The following is a 7,598-nucleotide window of genomic DNA, read 5'->3' as shown; positions in this document are numbered from 1 at the left end:
TCTCCACAGAAACCAGCTGCAATATCAGTATGGGCTGCTGGGAAATTGAGTCCAGCATGGGCCTGATCTGAGCTGTGGGCCTGCCTTTGCTCACACCAGCCTTAAGGGCTAATTATGTGGCTCCCTCCACTCCTATGTTGCACAAACAGCAGTTCGTTCCCTGGAGGCGCGCAGAGATCACAGACACACAGACATCAGTCGGCACTTAAGGGTCTATTTGCTTGCAAGCAAAGGTCAGAGCAGAGCTAGATGCTCAAATCAACTCCGACCCTTGATTGTGTTTGCAAGCGGCATTTATCTTCTCAAATCTCCTTGGCACGTGCGCAGACACAGAAGTTCTTGCAGCTTACTTCCGTTTCATACAAACATACATGTAACTACATTATCACATACATCGCATGTATAGTATAATTAGTTATTTGAGTAGGGGGGGCGGAGAGGTAAATATGCAACAGCTAATTAAGCATGCTCAATACCACAAGAGTTCATCAACAGTTCATTCCCCAAGGCTATGCAGTTAAATTCCAGTTTCTGTAATCAGCATGTGAAAGAGTAAGGAGGATGAGGGAGAAACCTTGGGCAATGTTCTTTTCTTATCAAGAGCAAGATGCAAGCTGTGCAATTCTAACACCTATACCATGTCTCAAGCCTTGCAGGAGTCGCTGTACCATCACTTTCCTGTTGAGGCTTCAGCCTTCTTGGCCTCCTCCCCTATTCTCTAAGTGGGCCCAGGGTACAAGGCCCAACATATTGGACCTGGCTTCTAGGCACCAGCTCTAGTCTCGCTGTCTCAGGTGTCAGGCCCCTGGCCCATCTGCTGGGCTCTGTAGCCCCCCATGCTCTGCCTTGAGCCTACCCATGGCAGGGCTTAACACATTCACATTTCCCTAGGACACTAATGGGGCCTCCAAAGACCACCCTTCACAGTCCCAACCCAAATCACCAGTATGAACAAGAACCGAAAGATCAGACCCCCAGCTATTCATAGATTCTAGGGTCAGAAGGACCTCAAAGGATCATCGAGTCTGACTCCCTGCTAGTGGCAGGAAGAAATGATCCCAGCCAGGTGCTTGTCCAGTCTCCTCTTGAAGACTGCACCCCACCCAGGTAGGCGAGAGCACCACCTCTTTTGGAAGCCTCTCTCCAGATTTTAGCGACCCTAACCATGAGGAAGTTATTTCTGATGTCCAACCTAAATCTACTCTCTAGCACAAACTCTCCTTCCTGGGCCCGTCAACATCAACAAGGTGGTGTGGTGGTGATGGGGGAAGAATACATTGCTTCTTTAAAAAGGGAAAACCTTCTGCCACCTCAAGGTAGGCAAAAAAACCCAAAACAAAACAAACCCTCAGGGCAGCCCTCACTAGGTACCAATATAACCCCAGCTCTGGGTTATATCCCCGTAATATCCTACAGTCTTACTGGTAAGCCCAAAGCAGCTCAGCAGTTCATCGCGTTCTCTTGGCTAGAAGCCCTGCAAGGTTGCTTCATCTGCAGCTTTCAGGATGCTTATCCTGACTCTGGCCCTGGCTTACATGCCTCTAGGCCCTACCCATTTCCCCATCAGGTGACTCCACAGGGTTGGCTGCAGGTGCCCTGTTTAGATTCACTGCCTGGTCTCCATGGCAGTCCACCTGTAGCACTGCCTACTCTTCCCTGCAGTCCTACTGTGGAGCAACTAGCACTGCAATAGGCCTCCTACTACTCATGCAGGCATCACCCAATTGTGCTACCATAGAGCACCTAGCTGTGCAGTAAACACACATAGTTCCTGTTTACTCAGGCCAGATCTCCTGCAGCTTTCTCCCTTTTACCCTTCCCCACCTGGCGCTCTGCTTGGATGCTTTCTTCCTTAAAGTAGCAGAGTCCGACACGCTGTTATGCAAAGTTATGAAGCTGTAGTGCAAGTGTAGAAAGGTTTCCAGAGCCTCACACACATAGCATGAAATTGCCAGCCTTAACAGAGAACTGTAATGACAAGCATTTCCCTTCTATGGCAAAAGAAAATGAAAGTTGTTGATGCTGTAGCTGGCCTGCTAACCTAAATCAGGGATCCAGGTCTCTGGCTAATTTGATGGCATCTTTCTTCCAGGCACTGTGGACATTTTAAAAAAATGTCCCACCTTTCTCTCAGGCATTACTGATCAAGTAGTGCCCCAAAGTAGGCTTTGGGGTCCCAGGCCCCATGAACCAGTGCAGTGGCCAGCTTACTGTCCTGTAAGTGTGGGCTCCTGGGTCCAAAACCCTAGTCTGGCATGTCTGTGCCATCCTGCTCACTTATCACAGCTGTTCTGTTTTTTAAATGCATTTTCCCTGGAACTCATATGCAGAACATTTTATAGGCCTCACGTCAAACTGCAAGGTTGTTGTATTTGTATCATGGGAAGAGAGAAAAGCAGGGCAGAGGGCAGGCCAGTAATTCAGGGCTAGGCCTGGACTAGTTTTCTAGAGGGCCATCAGCCCAAGAAAGGGAACTGGCAAGTGAGAGCCTCAAAAGCTCTTGGCTGTGGTGATGTAACAGGCTTGTTGGCCTCACAAAGCCACAATCCTTGGTTTGAGACTCTCCTGCCATGTGCTTTGCAAGGATGTGGTTCTGGCTTGATTCTGATTGGCCAGCTGGGATTCAAAGTTTCAGGTCTTAACTCAGTGGGGCACAGAGTTGCAGGGCTTTAGTCAAATAAATATTTTGAAGGGATCAGTGTGGTGATCTAAGCTCCTAGTTCTGGGCTCCGTTTCATATGGAAGGGTAAACAGCTGGTTCTAGCCAAAACACAGTGCCTGAAGCTGGGCCCATTTCCCTACAAGGCTAGTGGAGCAGCCTGAACTAGGGTTAGGATTACAGAATGGGAAAGGTTTAGAGCTGCTTTTTTGCTTGGGATTACTGTGACTCCTAGAACTATATTTAGGACACACAGGCTACGTCTACACAATATGCTGACTGCACAGTAACCTAAGACTTCTGCACAGTAGTGTTGCATGGCAGAAAGCACGACACAATGCTACCACACAGTAGTCTTGGACTACTGCACAGTCAGCATCATAAAAAAGCCAGTTCTCAATGCTACTGTGCAGTAATTCAGCATCTCACGTAGATGTGGCCAACTAGGTAGGAAAGACCATGCTGATAGCAAGCAGAACTTGGGATCTTATCTAGTGGTGGAGTCAGGCTTGGAGCCAGACATTTTTTCCTTGTTTCAGGGGAGTTTTGGCAGCCACTAATGTCATGGCTCAGCATAGTGATAGGGTTTGGGGGCTTTTATGAAGGTGTGTCTTTGAGGACAGGTACTTGGATCCAGCCAAAATGTGGCCAGGGCACCAAATAGCAATCGAGGCCTGCCTTGCTTGTCTGCTTGTCTGCACCATACTATATAAGGAATCTGCAAGAGAGCCCGGGTGCTTCCTAGCTGTGGGCTGCCCCTGGTTTGACAGAAGCACTTGCTCTCAACCTGCTGACGTTATTTCCCCCCAAGTCAAAGTGCAGCAGTGCAAGTTGCAGGGTGTGCTGAGCCCCCAGTTCTACCCCATACTTCCATCTGAGTGCTGGTAGTGGCTAGACCCAGCCCCCTGTCCTCCTAGACAGAAGTGTGCCTGGGGCTTTGAGCAGCACCTGCAGTTTGGCCTGCTTGCCTGCAAAGCAGGCAGTCCAAAAAGGAATGGGGCCTGAGGTTTGTGTGGGCCTGCAGCCATAGTCCAGTGAACAGCCTGCCAGCTTCCAGAAGCTAAGGTCTGTGGTTCAAGCCCTCTAGCTCTTGTGGGCAGAGACTGTCTCGGCTGGAAATCCAAGTTCATTATTACATTTTTGGCGATTTGAGACCCGTCTTGGGCCATACTGCATAAGGTGTCTGTAAGAGATAACATCCCAGCCTTGATGCCTGGTGACTATGGAGCTGGGCATTGTGCCTGGGAGGGCCAGCTGAGCTATATTTGTATTGGGATGGGTAGGGGTGAGAGGAAAAAAAAACCTTTAAGTGGGGGCCTCTGCCCACAAACAGGGGAGGAGGCAAGCCCCAGTTCATAGCTTCCTACCTCTCAGACACACTGCATACCCCCAAAGCCAACCAGCAGCCAGGCTATGCAGTAGTCTCTTCGGGTGCATCTACACATGCTACTATTGCACATGAATGAACTCCAGAGCTTATTCCTCCCAGGTGTGCTGTTTGACCGTGTGCCTGAGAACAATTAACTCTGGGGCAATTGGCTCTGGAGTTCATTCATGCACAGCACGTGGAGCTGAGTTGGAGCAGCCCCAGTTGGAAGGGAGTCCTGGGGAGTCAACCTGCCAGACCAGGGCTGCTCCCCCTGGCTCACTGTACTGTGGAGGGGCTGGCTGGGGCACAAGGGAGCTTCAGTACAGGGCTGGCCAGGAGGCAGCTCCTTCCTCACTGAAGAACCCTCATGCCCAGCCAACCTTTCCAGTGTCTACACATGAACTGCTTGTATTTACAAGTATTGTCCTCCTGTAGATTAAGTTAGTTTATTCCAGCCTATAGGGGCACATGTGTAGACACTGAGATGTTTACTGTGCAGCTGGTTAGTCAACTGTGCAGTAAACATCTTGTGTAGATGTACTCTTTGAACAGTATAGGCTGAGGGGTCTTCAAGGCCACCCTTCTCCACCAAAATAAAAAACCAAAATGTGTTTAGGCACACTTGAGAGAAGGCTGTGGGCAGCCCTGAAATAATGACCATCATCCCCAAGGTGCAGCACCCCGATTCAGAGCCCTCAGTCTCCTTAAGAGATGTGGGTCAAGGTAGGCTTGGACCTCAGCCTCCCACCAATTGAAAAAAAAAAAAAATCTATTCAGTTGCAACCCAAATGAGGTCACAGGCAGCCCTGAACTCCTTGGGCCTCAACCTGCTGGGGTTAGCAAAGTAGTTGTGGGGCTATGGCAGGAGGCCTTTTAGCCAGCCTCATGCTCCCCAAGATGGTGGCTGGACAGCCTTACAGGGAAAGGGGCCAAGCCTGGGGTGCTGCTCAGTACCCTGGCCACAGTTTGCTGGGACCCATCTGCATCAAAGCTCCAAGTACTCAGAATTCAACATGGGGTGGAATCAGGGCCCAGGATGCACAGCCCTTCAACTTTCTACCCTAGAGCCCTGGCACTGGACAGGTGGGCTCAGGAGTCCATTGCAACTCAGCTTGCTGCAGAAGGGCATAAAACAAGCCTGACCTTACCCCCTCAACTGACAGCAATTAATTCACATTAAAAAGTCTTAGTAAGGGTTATTATACCATACCTACTTAGCAGCTGGGCACCCATAATAGGGCCAGCCAGGCCCTACAACAACGTGTCCCGTGGGCTCAGAAGCCTGCCCGAGTTATTCTTGTGTTAAGGCAGGGGATAGGGGGAGAAAAAGAGAGAGACCAAAAAAACAAAAACAAATCCTTGGGCACCAGAACACAAGCACCTCCACCCAGCCACAGGAAGGTGGGGATAGTCTTGACTCAAGAATACTCATAAAGCAAACTGTAACACCAAACCAAGCCAACAAGAAGCCTGACCAGGTAAATTTCTCACCTAGGTCCTCAGATGTAGCAGGCAGATGACAACACCTGTGCTACCAAGAAGGCTCTCCTGAAGAACTCGCGGTATCCCTGCTTGTTGCATGGGCAACCCTGCAGGAACCTCTGCTCCGTTCAGGAGGTCATAGTCAGCTTGGAGCTCCTGGCCTTTTACTGGGCAGCTACAATGCAAGTGCCAGAGATACCATGGTGCAAGACTCGATAGCTCTCTCACTGCAAATCCATATGTAGTGCCAGCCAAGGGATCCTGGAAATGTGAAAATCTGAAACTTGAGAAGTTGGGCCTCATCTGAGTGAGCCCCCAGGCCAGGTGAAAAAAGCTGAAGGAAGGTGCAAACACGTCACTTTGCCCCCCGTGGCCTGAATGCCCAGGTCTGGAGTCAACAAAAAGCCCTCTTGGCTGGCATGTTCTCTGGGCTTCTTTGCAGCCAAAGACCCCTGGGTCTGTACTGCACATGACCCATAGTAAACCAGAGGGATAGTGAAGGAACTATTAAGGGCAGCTTGTGATCTGAACAGCAGATTTGGGGTGTAATAAACAAGCATTCAGAAGTCCATAAGGGGGACTTTTACAGACTGAAGATCAGACACCCACAGCCACACTTGAGCCCCCAACCTTTCGAATGGAAAGCCAACACTTGGCTGCTAGACCACAAAACAGAACAGCTTGAACAGTAAAACTACCATGAGCCAAGAACAGACTCAGACACTGGTCACAACAGCATTATCATAATTTAAAAACAAATGTTTACAGGGCATGTCAGAGGGCCTTTTACCCACCAAAGAGAGGCAACAAGCAGCCACGAGCTCCATGCTTTACCTGTCAGCTTGGTGCTGAGCCTGAGAGATGGTATGCAAGCCCACAGGGGTGCCGGCTTCTTTGCTGGGGCTTGAATGGTCTCGGCTGCCCCAAAACTGAAAAAGAAGAAAAAACGTATTTTAGCCACACCAACTCGCCCATCCCCAGAGACATTCCCAGGGCTCCCATTGAAGCATGGAGTAGAATTTGGGGCCTGGCGTGACTCTGGGGCCCCATCTCAGCTTGACGTGTCGGAGGGCGGGGGTGAGGGAGGATCAGCCTGAGATGCTTTGAAAGCCCCAAGGCCTTCTTACCTGTTAGGGCCTCAACCCTCTTGGCTGCTCCAAAACAAAACAACACCATAAAAGGGCCCTCTGCCCGGCAAAAAGGGCCCACAACAGCCCCAAACTCTTCCCTTGTAGCTGCCAAACTCACACTGAGCCTCTGAGATGCTTCACAATCCCCCAGTCCTGCTGTCTTCTTACCTGCTAGATCCTGAACCCTCTCCGCTGGCCCCAAGCTAAAAAAAACAAACAAACCACCTTACCCCCACCGAACATTTGGCTGCACCGACTACCCATCCTCACACCCGCTCCCAGGGCTCCCTTTCTGTCACCAGCTCGCAACCCAGGCTGTCCACAGAAGAGGTCTCCACAGGCATCACCCAGGGCACCACCTGTCACCAATAAGAAAAAGGCACACACCTCACCACTTTCAGGAGCTCCCCCAAAAGTAAGGGGCCACGTAAAACGGCCCTCTGCCCAGCAAAAAGGGGTCACACGGTACACACACTAAGAACCTCCCCCTCAAAATGAACTCAACTTTTTATCCCTCTAAATCAGCTTCCCCCTCAGAAGAGGGAGTTCTTCACCCTTGCCTACCATGGCCCCCTTCACTGTGACTGTGACTGTAACGGTAACTTCCACAGCCACCTGCCTAGAAGTTCTCCTTTCCCACCCAGAGTGAACTCTTTTGGCCTGAGAGCAAGCCTTTCAGGATAATAAGCCCCTTCTCTTCCAGCCAGCGAGCCAGCCCTGTGGCTCAGCCCCAGCACAGGGGTTTCTCATTAGCCCTTCCAGTCCTGCCAGCTGACTCTCTTTTGCTGCAGTCTCTGCCTGCTTCCAGCCCACCTGGGCAGAGCTACTGGAGGCTGCAGGTACCTTGCCTTTCTTCCATTTGCTGCCTGCTACACAGGGCTTCTCCCTAGTGCCATTTTTGTCTGTCCTTTGAGCTGGATTTTCTTTTCCTGAGCTCTTATCCCTTCAGGCGGGTTTT

The sequence above is a fragment of the Crocodylus siamensis genome, chromosome 2 (assembly GCF_052110815.1).
Source record: "Crocodylus siamensis isolate JL-2025a chromosome 2, ASM5211081v1, whole genome shotgun sequence".
Classification (NCBI taxonomy): Eukaryota; Metazoa; Chordata; order Crocodylia; family Crocodylidae; genus Crocodylus; species Crocodylus siamensis.
The sequence above is the reverse complement of the archived record's forward strand: the minus strand, read 5'-3'. Positions refer to the sequence as shown.